This window comes from Diabrotica undecimpunctata, chromosome 1 (genome assembly GCF_040954645.1).
Source record: "Diabrotica undecimpunctata isolate CICGRU chromosome 1, icDiaUnde3, whole genome shotgun sequence".
NCBI classification, from domain to species: Eukaryota; Metazoa; Arthropoda; class Insecta; order Coleoptera; family Chrysomelidae; genus Diabrotica; species Diabrotica undecimpunctata.
Genome location: NC_092803.1, coordinates 185,679,167 through 185,697,791, shown reverse-complemented (window position 1 = coordinate 185,697,791; position 18,625 = coordinate 185,679,167). Strand labels below are relative to the sequence as shown.

General features: G+C 33.8%; 1 protein-coding gene across 1 annotated transcript in view; it reads left to right on the top strand.

The window, feature by feature from the left end:
- The first annotated feature begins 2,279 nt into the window (after positions 1-2,279).
- LOC140432705 (mitochondrial glutamate carrier 1-like) overlaps positions 2,280-18,625 on the top strand; it is a 38,867-nt gene continuing 22,521 nt past the window's right edge. Inside the window, exon 1 of the mRNA XM_072520771.1 lies at positions 2,280-2,446. The gene's annotated coding sequence lies outside the window, so the exon portion shown is untranslated. The remainder of the gene's footprint in view (positions 2,447-18,625) is intronic.

Here is an 18,625-nt window from a genome sequence, read left to right as displayed (position 1 = left end):
CAACACTTTAAACAATTTTGCCACACGCTGAACTGTCACTGTAACTGTAAAGAGTCATTTCATAAAATTTATATTATTAATAATAACAAATGTTTTTGGTTATTTAATCAATATAATTCTAAAATTCCCAATATAATCATGATTACATTTTTCTGTTTAATATACCATCACAGAATAATAAACAATCAGAATGCCCACTCTGCTTGAAAAAATAAGTACGCGCATCTCGTTCGCGCAGACGGAATCAGCCATGTTTTAGTCGGAACCAGTGCTGTTCAGTGACATTTTATCTTGTGTGCATAGAAAAATTAACCACGTTTAATTTATTTACGGTAACTATAGACATAATATGCACTATTTTATTCGTACTTTTAGTTGAAGAATATATTAAATTATTTCAAATGTACTAAATTATTAATCTCTAAAAATTTAAATTACAGTTCTGTCGTAGCTTGTCACAAATTTTTCAATTCGAGTCTATGTTTCCGTTTAAAATATGGCAATCGCGTGCTGACAAACTTCAAAGGAGGCATCTAAGAGTGGCCATTCTGATTGTTATTTATTCTGTGATACCATGTTGACGCCTATGAAAGATCGAGCAGTTCCGTATGGGTTTCGTATTATTAGTTGTGTTAGGAAAATTTTAACTCTAAGGTTGACGTTCTGGAAATTTTAAATATAAGTGACGTCACTTTATATAAATTATATGACGTGCAACGTTTTTACTTTGAAAAATGATATATAAAAATATGGAATGCTAGCATAATTGCTTACACTGTATAATTCCCACTAATTCTAAAATATGTATTTAATATACCTACAACTTTTATTAATATATTTTCTTTATTTTATCATAACCTAATATAAAGGTACTACCTAGATATAAATCAATATAAACGTTAAGAAGACAAATCTTATGATAATTAGCAAGAAAAGAATAACAGAAGGTCAAATCTACGTCAACCAATCCCCTGTAGAAAGAGTGACGCACTACAACTGCCTCGGCACCATAATAAATGAAGAATGGACCAACAACCAGGAGATTAGAGCACGCATCGGAAAAGCTAGATCCACCTTCAATCGGATGGGGGCCTTCTTCAAGAGTCATAACCTCTCTCTTGATACAAAAGTAAGAATGCTGCGATGATACGTCTTCTCTGTCCTTTTTTATGCTGTTGAATCGTGGACCTTGAACGAAGATATGTGCAGAAAACTGGAAGCACTTGAGATGTGGCTATATCGGAGACTGCTTAAGATCCCGTGGACTGACCGAGTCACAAATGAGGAGGTCCTCAAAAGAATGAATAAGAATCGAGAAGTACTGACCACCATCAAATATATTATGCCTTCGGACATATTATGCGAAATGAATCCAGATATACTCTCCTTTAAGCCATCCTGCAAGGAAAAATATTTGGAAAACGAGGTCCAGGAAGAAGAAGAACATCTTGGTTAAAGAACCTCAGAATCTGGTTCAATACAACATCTGTGCAGCTTTTCCGCGCTGCTGCAGATAAGATAAAGATTGCCATGATGATCGCCAACATTCGTAACGGATAGGCACATCAAGAAGAAAAAGACCTATATATAATTTCATAACCAAGGAAACAGAACAAGAGGAAGGCCCCGTAAAAGATGGATAGACGACGTAGAGAGGGATCTTAAAACCATGAACATCAGGCAGTGGCGAAGGAAAGTATCCGACAGGGCAGAATGGAAGAACATTGTTAAGCAGGCCAAGACTCACAAAGGGTTGTTGTAGCGCCATTAGAAGAAGAAGAAGATAATTTCATAACCCTTTAGATAGTTTCATATATTTTTTTTTTCAAATTGTTTGCATATTTTTGTAAAATGGATTCAAAGTTATGCGACTATGTTTAACTTTTTTAATTACACATAACTAAGTAGGTATATATTTATATTAAATCAATAATAAACATATTAAATAGCTATCGTTTATTATAAATTAGTGTCTATTTAAAATTTTATGCAAAAATATTACTCTAATTTGCAAACCTACATTTTATTGTTTTATCAATTTTGAAATTAAGTTTTGTTGGAATATTTATTTAAATAGCTTTAGAAATGATTTTTTAAATTAAAAGAGTGTACTTGGCTTGCCACCTATCGAGAAATTCATCAACTACAACATTTTTTAAGAAATAGATTTCCAACTTCTTTTTGACGCCATCTGTAAGCTATAGATTAAAATAGCCAGTTTGTGGTAGAGATATCTCTGTACTCTGTAATTGGTTTATAACTTTTTTCTAACTTATTCAATCCGATTTCATCGGTGACTGCTTGTCAAGTTGAGACAAATTAGTTTTGTTGACTGCAATCGTATGTTGTGTTAGTGCGTGATTACCAATTAAAGTAGAGTAAATAAACGTTAAATCAGGGAAATCGGTTATCTGTCAATTGTTCCAGGGCGATATCTACAAATAAGGTATTGTTCTATAATATTTTTTTTATTGTCAAAATAAAATCAATAATTAGAGTAGTTGAATTGTATAGGTTAGAAGTGTTACCGAATATGTTACAGTTAATATTTTCAATGTTAAATTAATTTGTTGTTGAGAGAAAAACATTAGAATTTTTCATGTTATAAAATAATAAAGCATTTCGACCTTCGGTGTCCAAAGCTGATAGTTATTTTTGTAAATAAATTTCTAACTGTTGCCAAAAAATTGAAAATTTGATTTGATGGATGATTATAATTATAGATGCAAAATTAAAGATTAATAATTGATACTATCTTTTAGAAGTACCTAATAATTCAAAAAGTGGTAATAAACCTGAAGAAATATCTTAGTGTTTTAAACTACCTACCTATATCCTTTTAAATGACAGTTTTCCTTTAATTGTTATTTATTTCTGCTATTATAACTTTTTGTGGCTTCTGTAGCTTTTAAATGTCTTAAACTTTACCAGTTTTCATTATCATTATCTAAATTGAAAAGGTTGATCTATCTATGAAAATATTCCTAATGGGGCGTCATATTCAGTGTGTTTATCAATGTAAAATATATCTATCTTCTTAGTGATTCTTATACCAAAATTCTTTGCTTATACATTAGTAAATTTGCGGCTACATTAGGCTATTCTACCTTGTCTATCGTTAATCTAAAGAAGCATCAACGTTTTGCTTGTCCAGTCTCATTTATATCCTTATGCCAAGAATTTTGTTATCTTGCTGGTCCTTTTTGGCTTTGATTTTTACTTAACTCCTTGTTTTTCAACCTGTGAGTTGCTAATTCCAAGGGAGCCCAGAGGTATTATGTTATTTATGTTATTGGTACCAAACACTTTAGCAACTACCTAGAATATTTTTTCAACAATACTAAAATAACAGCTAACATGGAAGCTGATTAAAGAACACACACTGAACATTGTAGAATGGGAAATTTTAACTTCTTAAATAACCAGGAAGCATAAGAAATTCTTAAAGAGATGGAAAAAAGAAGAACATCCAGAAACTAATAAACAAATCCAGTATAAATTAAAAGAAACATTGAGAAATGTAGTCAGTGCTGTTATAACTGAAGTAAAGGTTTAAAAGATATAAAGAATATATAGAGCAACTATTTTATGACAATAAACCAAAACGGAGAAGATGGTGGAGAAATTAGTAGAGCAGAAGTAATAAAAGATAAAGTGATTTATGTCTTAAAATATACAAGAGACAGAAAAGCTACAAGGCCAGATTCAATACCACTACAACTGATATATGAGCATTTGACTTCATGTTGAACTAATGAAATTATTTGTGTACATTCATTTGTATCCATCCTAGTACAGTTCCATAAACACTCTTGCCTATTTGTATTATGTGTCGGTATTTGTAATTGTTCCAGTTGGTTCCAGATACAAAAACTTCTCTCAGACTCTCAAATGCCAGGTATATTCTCCTATTTTTATTTTTGTCTCTATTATTTTTCTTAGTAAGAAAATATCATATGTTGCCTTCCTTTCTGATTACTGCACTTGTTCCTTAATAAGAAAATGTTATCTCTTGCTTTCCTTTTCTGTCTGCTACTTGTACCTACTTCACTATTTTTCTCAGTTTATTTTTTACAACTGCACTATAAGATAGCACTATTTTTGTATTCAGTGGTTGTAAGTATCTCCTTTTTATAGAGCAATAGGAACACATTTGTTTTCCATTCTCCAATTTTTTTCAATGGTGTTTTAAGATGTATTTTCATTTTTGCCATTTTGCCCTTCGGGTTGCTTTCTTTATCTTATCTTCTTCTAAACTAATGTATTCAATTTATCCTGTGCCTTCATACAAGTTTTCTCTATTTATATTTCCACCATGTTTCTCTTTATCATTATCCCTATGCAGGATCAGCTTTCTCAATTACCTTTCTTCATAAGGTTATATCTTGGGTCATACTTATTAATTCTCTTAATAAGTAAGGCATTTACTTGAAATACTCATTCTTATTTTTATTCCTTTTGCCACTCCATTCATCCTTCTGGGCACTCTAATTTCCACCACTTGTATTTGTTCCTGTTTTAGCTTAGCTGCCAATATTCAGTTCTGTACATCATAGCTCGTCTTATGGCAGTTTTATTTTTATTTCTTCCAAGCTAACTGTTTTCTTGAATTTTATCCAAGTAGGTATTTCAATACCAGTATCTTAAATAATTCTAATAATATTTCTCCAAATTATATTAGAACTTCCTTTCATGTTTCAGCTTATTTTTTCTACTATTTTTGCTCTGAATAAACATCTGATACTTGTGGGTGGATGTGTAACATCGACCATTTGAATTTTTTATGGCACACTCCGATATGTTCCTTTCGTTTGGTTTTTTAAGCTTTTGGCCCACACAAGCAACTTATATTAGTTTTTGACCCACACAAGCAACTGTTCTCATTCTTACTTACTATTACTTTGCAGTCCTTACATTTAGATTTATCTTTTCTTGTTATGAATTAATCAATTTGAGAGCAGTTTTCTTTACTTTTGTATGTGATAAGTTCACTGTCTCTCTTTTGAAGAATGTGGTAACATTCGCCATATCTGATGCTATTAGTAATTCCGGCATTTTATTTGTAGCTTCATTTTTTGTTCCAAAGCTTCCTCTATGTATTACTTCATATCCTCTATAGATTGACCCTTCCTAATCTTAATTTCCTGAATTTATATAGTTTCACCGTCTATAATTGTGAAACATATCGATTAGTAGCTTAATTGCAGTTTGTTGAACTTCCTGCAAACTATAGATTGCCTAATATGTATTAAGGAAATGCCTACAATCATTTCCTCGGTTCAAATTATATTTGCCAGCTTTCAAAAGTCAAAGGTTTTTGTTCTATGCAGAAGGCAATACCCTTATTTGATGAATCGTAGCATTTTAGTGAGATTAGAAATATATCTTCGGGATTAGTTTGGGATGCAGTCTATTATAAATTTTTATCCCAACAACAACTAAAGTGTAATATTTCAGTAGCTGTCAATAAAACTATCTTTTACTCCACGACTTCAACATTTTATTTTATCGCCGTCGACCGAGAAGAAGCGAGTTTAATTCGTTCCGTAACCTTGCTGGTATATCAAATTACTCTTATCTCAAAGCAATTTTCCCCGTTGAAATTAACTGAAATGACATTAATCCGTTCCAGCTCCCAAAACACCACCTTAGTTGTTTGTGTTAAGTGTGTTTGAATATGGAAAATAGATTTAAAAGAAGAAACATTTATTTTTGAATAACAAATACATATTCTACAAAAACGTGATAAAATAAGTGAAGTGCTTACGGAAGCGCTTAATTTTCACTGGTCACTGGTCTTCGCTTTTTTCGTCATACTTTTCTCATTTTTATCTGCAGATCGTTTAAAAACCTGCCCAAGGAGGTTTATTTCTTCATCCCTTTCAGGACATTGCAGAAATGAGTTAGGCAAGTCTCGTTAAACAACTCCGATGCACGGCCAGTTGCAACTTTTTTGTGGCGATTTTATCCACGAACTCTACAACTTTCTCACACATTCCACATCTTTTGTACAGATAACCTCCTCCATTTCTGGCTTCTCTTCAAAACCAATTTTTCGTTGAACCACCGTATGTGGCTGAGAATGTAGATCGTGTAACTCCTAGGTTGACAGCCCTGAGACTGTTTCTCGACGAGTTCGTTCACATCTCTCTTATCTACCTCCAGGCTCAGGATTTTGCCAGAAAAACAATCTACCACTAACACCTAGCGTTCCAATCCTTCGAAGGCCCTTTCAGTTACAGCCTCAGGCCACAGCTTCTTCCATGCAGAGATTAAGGTCCTCATTGTAACACCAAGCCAGGCCCGATCAATAATTCTTAGGTAGATCACGATGTAAAAGTGGTCTTTCAAGAACTCAAGAAAGGGTACGGTTTGTGTTCTCCGTTTAACTCAAAGTCAAAGTAGCGCCGAAAAATGTGATTGGTGTACAACTTCTTAAATTAGATATCACCTGTTGATTCATGGGCAGCGCCAGCAGATAGTAGTTGTGTTGGGTGGTAGGTAGAGAACCTTTATAAACTTAAACTCTTCCAGTCAATAATCTTCGAGATTTGGTGGGTGAGCAGGGGCATTCTCGAGCATGGGTACGTTGTTTTTCTGTAGATATTTTTTAACAGAAGGGCCAAACACCATGTTTATCCACTCCACAAAGAATTTCCTGGTGACCCACGCCTTCGGATTTGCCCTCTATATAATTTGATTTTGCAAGCCACTAGCATTGGCGAAAAGTGCTAGAGTTAATCTATCCTTCATGGGTTTCTGACCATCGTCTTCTCTTCTGCCGTTATGTAAGTCCTATTCGGCATTCTTTTCCAGAAAAGTCCTGTCTCGTCACTGTTGAAGACTTGCTTTGGGATGTATCCTTTGGTTTCTATCAATTCTGAAAATGTTTTGGTGTAAACATCAGCTGCCTTCACATCTGACATTGCTGCCTTACCATACCTGACGACGGAGTGAATGCCGGTCCTTTCCCTGAACTTATCAAACCAGCCCCGACTGGCTTTAAACGAGACTTCCGATACTTCGTTTGTGGAAGTGTGTGGGATCTGCTTCAGTATATCACCGTAAATCATTCGTGTCTTCTCACATATGATGCTTCGTGTTAAGTTTCCTCCTTGAAGCTGCTTCTCTGTTACCCACGCCATCAGTATCTCTATCTTTTCATGGAGAGAGGGCCGTAAACTCTCCACTTCCATGGAGAAATTATTGTAACGCCCTTAGCTGGTGTTATACCCTGTATAAACTCCTTATGTTTAAGCACAGTACATATAATTGATGTGCTGTGTTGTTACTCGCACACCTTGCTCATGTTTTTCTGTGATTTCACGTTTTAACTTTATAGGCATCATCTTCTTCTTCTTTGGATCCATGTAGGTAAATGTACAAAAAGCAAAAATAAACGAACCCAACCTATTAAAAATGCTTCGAAAACGAGAGAAATAAGCACACAGGAGGTCTAGTCTGAGGTGGGGGAAACTGTTGGATGCTGCACAAGACCCCAACATGCGGGGCGCATATTGAAGTCCAGCATATTGAGCAAATATTGCTCTTATCTTAAAACAAAATATCACTCACTCGTATCTTAGGTCAATCATATGTCGAAGTACCACTGTACATTGGAATATTCCAATGTTTCGATTGAAAATAAAAAACTTTTCTTTTATTTTCACCCAGCCCCACTTAAGGAGCTACACACAACATTCAACACTTTTGTATTAAGTAAAAATTTCACTGACATTCTGTCACTTATTCTTACAACTACTACGCTATCTTTAATTTCTCTCCATTATACCAACTCTATTATTATTTTACTTTTCCCTATGTACCACACTTGCAGTCTCCTTGTTTTAAGCGCATATTTTTTTTGTTGTCTTTATAGAGGTGGATCTTAAGATCTCACCGTCCAGGACTTCTCCTGACTGATCTTAATACAGGATTCATTCTTCGAAGTTCCGGAAATATTTCCCGAGGTACTTCAAAACGCCTTCTTAGTCGTTGAATCCTTTGTCACGCAGTGATGTGAAAGCAGAATGATCGCTATAAGGCCGAGCAATACTTCCAAATAACCCGAGACTCGGATTCCTGATCCAGTCTCTTAAGTGATCCACATCTGTTGATCTGGATCTTCAAAAATTACCAAAGTTTGAGACAGTTTCTCCAGCTTAATTTCAACTTATCCCTAATATATTTGGAGTTTATCCCCTGTATTTGTAAAAATGTACTTAATAAAGTTCTATACAAAACCAACTTTAATTGCTTATGTAATACGTTTTTTCATACACGTTATGTAATATCTAGCTCCTATGCTAATTAGAAATAATATTAGTTTACCACATTGTGTCATAAAAATATTAAAAGTTGAATTAAAACCAACAATTAGAAATAGTGGTTTATCTATAAAAACATAACCTCGGTTATATTTTCCTAAACTTTATTGTCTAACAGATCTTAGCCCTGTCTCTGTGTGTATACCTGCCTATAAGTGTGTTTGTTTAACAGGTGTGTGAGTTTATAAATAGCTGCAATATACATAAATTCTAGAGCATACTTTTCAACACGGTCAAGCTATAAAAACAATAAAGATCTCGATAAAACGTACCGGAGATCTAATTAAAATGCATTTTATCTATTAAAATTGATTAACGATAATTTGATAGCTTTTGAATATAATCTTAACTGGTCAGAAAAGGATATTACTTGTAAGTAATTATTACTAAAAAGTAAAAACAAAATAAATTAAGGAGAATACAATATCCTATGTGATTTATTTGTTCTTGCTCTTTGATCAGCAATCGACCTTTGTAGCAATTCCCAAAAAGCCAAGTGCAACAACTTGCTCAGATCACAGAACAATAGCACAGCAGAATTGTTAAAACTCTTGAATATGAAATTAGTGACACACAACTTGGCTTTAGAAATGGCATGAGTACAAGAGATGCTTTGTTCGGCTTGAATGTACTGGCTCAGAGATGCATGGACATGAATCAGGACGTGTACTTATGTTTTGTAGACTTTGAAAAGGCATTTGATAAGGTTCAACATAAAAAGCTTGTAGATATATTAAAAAGTAAAAATATTCACAGTCGTGATATGAAAATTATATATAATTTATATTGGAATCAAACTGCCAAGGTAAGAGTTGACAACCAGTACACCCAAAATATCAAAATACAGAGAGGAGTCTTGCGTGCTGTCCCCACTACTTTTCAATGTCTACAGTGAAGCGGTATTTCGAAAAGCGCTCTTAGACTCAATAGAAGGTATATCTATCAATGGAGAAGTTTTGAATAACTTACGTTTTGCAGACGATACAGTAATAATGACGGATAACAACAATGATTTACAGAACGTAATGCAACGCCTTAATGAACGCTGTCATGAGTACGGACTGAAGATAAATTTAAAGAAAACTAAATGCATGATCATGACTACATACATGAAAATTGAATGCATCCAATTGACTATTGAAGATACTGCAATTGAAAGTGTTAATAACTATAAATACTTAGGAACATGGATAACATCAGATGTAGACCAAACCAAAGAAATTAAGACACTCATTGAAATAGCACCTGCATCATTCATTAAACTTAAAAAGTTTCTTTGTTGTCGGGATATAAGGTTAGAACTACGCCTGGGAATGCTTCGATGTTACGTGTTGTGTACATTTCTTTATGGCTTGGAAGTGTGGGCACTAAAACAAGTCCATCTGAATAAATTGGCAACCTTTGAATTTTGGTGTTACAGAAGAATCCTACGAATATCATGGATTCAAAGAATGTCAAACGTGGAAAAAACTAGAAGGATAGGAAATGAGGCGGAAATAATATTCACTATCAAAAGACGAAAACCTGAGTACTTAGGACATTTGATGAGAGGACAAAAATACGCATTATTACAACTTATTATGCAAGGCAAAATCCGAGGAAAGCGAAATGTGGGAAGACGAAGAATATCCTGGCTTAAGAACTTAAGGGAATGGTTTGAATGCAGTAGTGCAGAACTTTTTAGAGCGACAGTCAACAGAGTCCGCATAGCCATGATGATTTCCAACCTTCGTTAGACGATGGAACTTAAAGAAGAAGAAGAAGCTCTTTGATCGCCTCCTAACCATGTCTCTTTTGATTTTCCTCTTTCCTATTTTTCAGTTTGTACCTATTTTAATATTTGCTTAGGAAGTAGTCTATCATCTATTCTGTGGACATGGCCATACCAAAAAGTTGTCTGCGTTCAATTTCTTCAATACTATTTGTTAAGACTCTAATATTTTATCGTATTTGGTCGTTGTTCATTTTTTTCAGTTATGATTTTCTGGCAGATCTTCGCCAGAAGTCCATTTCTAAGGACAATAGCGACATTCTAGTGATTTGTTTACATGTCATGCTTCGCATCCATATACACACAGATGCAAAAAAAACGCATCGGAGAAAATTTTGGTCAAATTCAAAGTATTTCAATTTTTTTATTTTTAGCCCTATTTTCATGATTTTTTTAGCACACTGTGTATAAATTTATAAATTTTAATTTGGTATAGTCAGTTTTTTGATAACATTTTATATTTGACTTATTGTACGGGGTTAATTAAAACGTGGTTTTAGTATCCTAACTTTGAAACATCCTGTGGAATAATTCCGTTTGCGAATTTTCGTAAAACCTTATTGTTCGTCATTTGCCATGTCTTCTAAGCATTGTGTTTTTTGTTTTGTGTCAAAATATGCCTTGGTTCATTTTTTAGAGCCAAATGAATTTGCCATCCACAATTTAGGACTTTTTTAATTATGATTATTTTGGAGTTACTTTGTAATGCGACGAGGTGGCTTTGGTGACGGTTATCATTATGTCATATTGACACTTAGATTTTGTTTACCTGTGATTGATCATGGTTCTTAGTGTCGAAGATTGCGCGAAAGCCGTTGCTCTGGTTGGAGATGGGCGAAATTATGAATATGTGGCTAGAGTACTACTCATCGCTCTACCATCCAAAGGGTCCTCCTCCTCGTAAGTGCCTTCTCTGTTGAGGTTGGCGATCAATATGGCAAATTTCTCTCTGTTCTGAGCTTGATGAATTAGTTCATTTCCTCTTGTGTGGGTCCAATCTCTGATGTTTCGTAACCGAGATTTTTTCTTTCGTCCTATGCTCCTTTTACCTTCAATCTTGCCTTCTAATATTACCTGGAGCTGCTCAATTTCCCTATGTCGCATTATGTGTCATAGATATGACGTCTTTCTAATTTTAATAGTATTGACCAGATGAGGGCGTGTGTTCATTGCTCTCAGTACTTCTTCATTCGTAGTTCTGCGGGTCCAGCTTATTCTTAGCATTCGGCGATACATCCACATTTCAAATAAATTTAATTTGTTGACGTCATACTGTTTTAATGTCCAGGTCTCACAGCCATATAGTCATAGAGACCATACATAACACTTTAATATTATACAGTAAGATCTTCTTGAGAATCTCTGAGTGCATCTCAAACGCGTTGATTTATACATAATAATGACTTGAAACGTCCACCATTGTCTCTTTCCATGGTAAACTATTTATGCATATTTGCAATTAATTCATCAATATCCAACTTATAGTCGGTTCGCTATATTTACGCGGGTTTCGGATTAACAAAATTATGCTAATGACTCATTGATAACCAGTTGCAGTAAACGACTTTCCAGAAAATTAGGTAAAAACTGCATTAATGGTCATATTTTAAAATATGTACATTAAAATAACATTAGGGTAGGTATAAATTTGTTACAATATTGCAGTTGAATTGATTCTTTGCCAGTGTTGACATTGTATGTTTGGTGGAAATATTTAAAAATGCTTAGACGTGTGTTAGATGTAGATAGTCTAATTTGTAGTGTACATAAGTATTTTACGGATGAAAAAGAAAATGGCGGTCCTTTAAAATCGGTAATGTCTGTTCAACAACGCGTATGTGATGCTCTAGGAATTAGTGAAACCAAACTAAGAGGAGTATTACAAAATCGCAATAATGAACGGCCGAAAGAAGATCACCGAAAAACTCGCCTATCATTGAAAACGAAAGATATTCAAGATGGAAAAAAATTTGAAATTCGTGATACCATTTATCGAATGCGAGCCAACAAGGAACATGTGACCTTAAATACAATTCTCTCGGAATTAAAAGATAGAAAATTTGACGAAATTGGCAGAACAAGTCTATGGCAAGTGATACATAATTTGGGTTTCAAATTTCAAAAGGAGGATAACAGAAAAGCGCTTTGTGAAAGAAGTTCTGTTGTGCATAAAAGAATTAACTTTCTAAGAAAATATTCTAAATTAAAAGAAGAAAGGGCAAATTTTGTATATTTAGACGAAACATGGATATTTTCTAGGGGTGCAACCAAGAGAATATGGCAAGATGATAACGTAAAGTCTATCAAACATACTGATGGAGAAGGGAAGCGACACATAATTTTACATGCAGGAGGGAAATCGGGTTTTATAGAAGGTGCTGATTTAATATTTTCATCAAAATCAAGTGACTATCAAGATAATATGAACACAGAAATGTTTGTAAAATGGTTACATGAAAAACTTCTCCTAGGTTTAAGTGAGCCCAGCGTAATTATTTTAGACAATGCACCTTACCATTCTGAAGTATTAAACAAAAGTCCAACGAATTCTTGGACTGTTAATAAAATTAAAGAATGGTTGACAAAGGAACATATACCATTTACACAACATATTTTAAAATCAGAATTATTACGCTTGGCAAATATCCACGCAAAACCAAAAACCTTTGTTGTGGATCAGATTATTGAAAGTTACGGTCATCAAGTTTTACGTCTGCCACCGTATCATTGCCAGTTTAATCCCATCGAATATATATGGGGAAGAGCAAAACAATATTATGACAACCATATTGGACCTAACGGTTATAGCGACGACGCAGTTCGGGAAACTTGGCGAAAGGCACTTTCAATTATAACTCCAGAAGTGTGGTTCAACTGTATATTCAAGTGCGAGAAACTAATAGAAGATTGGTGGACTCGTGAAAATAAAATAAACGAAATAAGTCCAATCATAATAACAATTAATGGTGATGACAGTGATGATGATGACGATTATGATATTTTTGATGATAATGACTGATTTTCATTTTTGTTGGCAAGTTAAATTTTTTTATATTTCATTAGAAATTCTCTCCATGGAACAAATATACATAGACCATATTTTCTGTGTGAAGTGTAATATAAAATTTTTATTAGGTTTATATTAGCCACATTAGACTCCATTAATGAAGTAATTCTCCTTATTATACTGCCAATTATATAAAAGATTTTCCATTATTATTTAATTAAAAAAAGTTATGGATTATTTTTCATTTCATTTGACCAGTTGATATTTCCCCAAAGAGCAGGTAATTAAAACTGGGTACTTACAATAAAATTTTTAATCCGAAACCCGCGTAAATATAGCGAACCGACTTTACTTCTAGGCATGTGTAGCAACTACACGTTTGAATTACAATAAACTTTGGTAAAATAAAAGGCAGATATCGAGCACAGTTTATTAATTAAATCTTGCCCAAGTACTTTCGCTTCCTAGAGCATCTTGTGTAAGTTGGTTAAATGTACTGTATATCATTTGTTGATTAAAATGACTACAAAATTTAAGACAAGAATTGAAATAAATTGGTATGTTTAACAATTTTAGGTAATACCGAAACATTTTCTGAACAACGCTGAATATTTTATTTTAGAAAATCTCCGTCACTGTTTTAAGCCGGGTCCAGACTATGTAACAAAACATGTTAAATAACAAAGTTTTGTAACTTGTTACAGATTTTTAAATAAAAAAGTTTTAAAACACAGTGTTGTATAACATTTTTCTGGTTATATAGCAAGTTTTATGTTATCCAACAGTTGTCGGTAAACATCAAAGAAAGTTATAAAACATTGTTGTAAGACCGCATCGTGACTGATCCACACTTAAAAACATGTTATTGAAACATTTCTCTGGCATAGTACGCGAGCAGAAACCGTCGGAGTCATATCGCCCTATTCATTCTGATTCTTGAGTGATTTTGCTAAATTTTTCTTTGCTCTGTTCACGTGGGGTTATTTCTTATTTACGCGATGAAATGGTCGAAAGAACTGACTACTCATTTAATTGAGCTATTTCGGGAACAACGAGTATTATGGGATCCTACATTCATGGATTTTAAAAACCGAAATAAAAAAACACGATACATGGACTGAAAAAGCCGCAGAAGTGAAAGCATCTTCTTCGTATGACGTCATTTTATATACTGCCTAACCTACCAGACATCCAGCTAAAAGTTATGCGCATTTTGTTGATTTGCTTTTTGTTATGTAGTCTGGATGCTATGTTATAATATAACAAGTTACAGAACAAAGTTTTACAACAAGTTTGTTGTACAACTTTGTTATTTAACATGTTTTGTAAGTTAGTCTGGACCCGGCTTTATGATGTTACATTGGGTTTTATCTCACGCGCAATAAAATTGGTGCTACCAATCATTTTCAAATGTACTGTAGAATACTTCTCTTTCGTTTAGGAGTTCGTTTGAGTAATGTTTCCTCCACTTGTTTATCGAAAAAGGCTGTATGTTGGTTTTGTTTGACGTATATGTCCGCAGAGATGTCATTACTTTTCATATTTCTCTTGATTTTAATGCTCCAATGTAGCAGTCGATCTGTTTGAAGTTTAATTTCTATTGTTTATAATAATTTCTTTGGTGAAGTATAAATAAAGAAGTTTTAAGGCGTATGAATAGCGATCATGAAATAATACAAATTATCAAAAAACACAAAACATCGTACCTCGACCACAAAATTATTGAATAAAAGACATGACAGATATAACTTCCTCTAAATCGTAATAGACCGAAAGATAGAAAACATACAAATGACTTGGCTATATAACATCACTGAACGAACTAAATAATAGTTTTAAAATGTAATAAGAACAGTGCAAAATAAATAAAAAAATTTCAGGTCTTTGCCAATCTCCACTGAGGAGATAGCACTTCTATTTCAAGTAGAAATATCTGCATTTATATCTTTTTATTGTTTATTTTAACGCCGTCAAATTTAAAACTCGATGTTTTGTTTTCTCTATTTATCTGGTACCATTTCCATAGCAAATTGTAATTCTTAACAACTTTTGAACAGAAACTCAAATTTTTGTTACTAGGGGGTCTAAATTATCTCCCTTATCGTCGATTCTAACAACAACTATAACAATGTTGTAAGAGTGGAATGTTTTACTACAATTTTAGGTTAAGCGATATGACCTCAGCGAAATCGAAAGCAAATTTGCAATTGATTTGTTATCACTGTGTCAATTTTATTAATTTATTTTAATCAATTTGTTGACAATGAACTGGTACATTTTTTGTCATCGGCGATATCTATATTTATTTTATTCGAGTTGATTTATTGTTTTTTTAAACGTAGTACTTGAAAATGCATTTGTACGCAGTGGTTTTATTGTTGTAATATTTGTGTGTACTTAATGATTTTATCTTTAAGTACCAATAATAATATAACATTGTTTCTTTTCCAATTACATATTTGGATAAAAAAATTAATTTAGATTTAATGACATTGTTAAAGATTTTACTGCCAACTATTGTATAAACCAGTGGTCGCCAACCTGTCGATCGCGAGCTACCGGTAGCTCGCGGAGGCAATTCTGGTAGCTCTCACAACGATTTTAATTTAAAAAATTCAAACTGCAAAAATCATAGAAGCTTCCGAAAATTCCACAAAAAAATCTAATTGTCATAATATTAAACATAAACAGCGGCAACGTTGCGGTGAGCGATCTGCCCCTGACGCCGTCAAGCTAGAATCGGCTATTTATAGAACCGACAAGCCGGACCAGCGCGTTAGTGTTCGAGAACGATCTGGATTGCTTTGAACTTGATAAATACGCACGGCGCGGCGACATTGCGCTTAGTTTAAAACTGAACGCGTAACCAACGTCCAGCGGTTGGGTTAGTAGAGAACAACAAAAATAATATTATGGCAAGCAGTTGTAAGAAGGTAAAGACATACCACTTTCATTCGGAATGGGAAGAACAATACTTTTTTACAGAAGTTAAAGATAAAAATGTGTGTTTGTTATGTAATACTTCGGTCTCCGTTGCTAAAAAGTAAATATTGAGAGACATCATAAAACTGTACATTCTAATTTTGAAAAATCATTCCCACTACATTCTGCCGCCAGAAAAGAGAACAGTTAATTGGACAACAATCAATATTTTTAAGAACAGTCGACAAAAATAAGGCTGCAACTGAAGCATCTTACCTTGTGTTCCAGATAATTGCACAAAAAAAGAAACCTTATGAAGACGGGGAAATGATAAAACAGGCGTTTTTAGAAGCTGCTGATTCGTTATTTGCCAACTTTAGAAATAAAGACGAGATAGTTTCAGCTATAAAATCTATGCAACTTTCTGCTAATACAGTGATGAGACGTGTAGAAGTAATGAGCAATGATATTTTTTTACAGTTAAGAACTGACTTAAATAACTGTGTTTATTTTTCACTTCAACTGGATGAATCAACAGATGTCGTTGACACTGTCCAGATGGCCGTGTTCGTCAGGATGGTTTTTAGTGATTTTACGATTAGAGAAGATCTTTTGAAGTTCATTCCACTGAAAGGACACACTACTGGACAGGAGTTGTTTTCTCATTTAAAAAATATTATTTCTTCCGAGAAAATTCCAATATCGAAAATGGTAGGCTTGACAACCGATGGCGCTCCAGATATGGTGGGTTGTGATAAGGGTCTGGTGGCGTTATGTCGTAAAGATTAAACTTTTCCGCAATTTCTCTGTTACCACTGCATTATCCATCAGCAAGCATTATGTGGAAATTTCCTGAAACTAAACAACGTTATGAAACTGGTGGTAAAAATTGTGAACAAGATTAGAGCTCAAGCGTTACAAAGAAGATTATTCAGAACCTTGAAGGCCATCAGGCCGATGAAGTTGACTGTCAATACGGGGGCCTACTCCTTCACTCTGAAGTCCGATGGTTAAGTAGAGGTCGGGTGCTGAAACGTTTTAACGATGTCCTATCTGGGGCATCGTTCAATTTTTCAAACAACATGAACCGACTCCGGAACTAGAAAATTCAATCTGGCTTAGAGATTTTGGTTTTCTCGTGGACATTACAGAGAAATTAAACGAACTTAATTTGCAGCTTCAGAGGAGAGACAAAGAACGAGCGGAAATGATTTCTGATATAAAAGCATTTATCAAAAATCTGGAGTTTTGGGAACAAAACCTAATTAACAGCGATTCCAACCATTTTCCTATTCTTTAAGAAAAAATATCTCAAAATCCATTAGAACCCTATGACAACAAATATCATGTAGAAATAATTTCTACCCTGAAGAGTAACTTCAAAAATCGTTTTAAGGATTTCAATGAAATGGCTTTAGTAGCGCAGTTTGTTGTTTCACCCTTTATGGAAATTGATATCCAGCAGTTTGCAGCTTGTGTTATGCAGAACTTTGGCGAAGACATCGCTGCAACAGAAATGGAAGTCATTGAGTTTCAAAATGATTTAGCCTTAAAATCGTTAGTCTCAAGTACTGAATGTATCTGGCCTATTGTAAGTAAAGACAAATATTCAGTTCTCTGCCGTGTTGCCTTGAAAGTGAAAGCATTATTCAGTTCAACCTATTTGTCTGAATCTTCTTTTTCCAATATGAAGTTTATTAAGAACAAATATCGCAATCGACTTACAGATGAACATTTGGATAATTGTATTCGAATGGCTGCATCAAATTATATTGCAAACATTAAAAAAATTATCGATGAGTCTGAGTGTCAGCCTTCTCATTGAACGTGCTTTTTTATTTTTCAATGTTTATGTTTATGATAGTGCGTTACTTTTTTGTTGTTATTATTAACTATTTTTAAATCATACGTGACATGCCGTTGTGGCTGGACAAAAGTTTGTGTTTATTTTTCAAATACCTTCGTTTGATAGGTAGGAATGTAGCTATGAACAAGTACGTACTAGTAATATTAGTTATTTTGTTATTAGTTTATTATTAGTACCTATGTATTATGTATTACCAGTTAAACAGTAAAATAAATACATAAAATGATAGATTAACTGTGGATTCTTTCATTTACGTTGCGTTACGTGGCTTCTGTATGGGTAGCTCGCTGTTTATTCCAAAATTAACAAAGTAGCTCAACACATTGAAGAGGTTGGCGACCACTGGTATAAACTATTCAAAAATCCGTCAGAATATGCATTGATCAACAGGCATGTCAACATGACATTTTTTAAATGTTTTATTTATATTCAACGTAAATGTTTTAGTTAGATAAAACAGCATTCAATGATACAACAAATACATAAAGTTGTGCAGAGAATCAATGAAGACTTTGAAAATAATAGGTACTTCTCAGCGGTATTCTTGGACATAAGCTAAAAGTATTTCTTAAAGTCAGGCATAAAAGACTCGAACAGAATTTACCACCAAATTATTATACAATCTTAAATCCGTATATCACCTACATAAACGTCTAGGAAAAGTATGAGTGCCTCAAGGAAGCGTTCTAGGACCCATACTATACCTTATATTCACTGCTGATCTACCGACA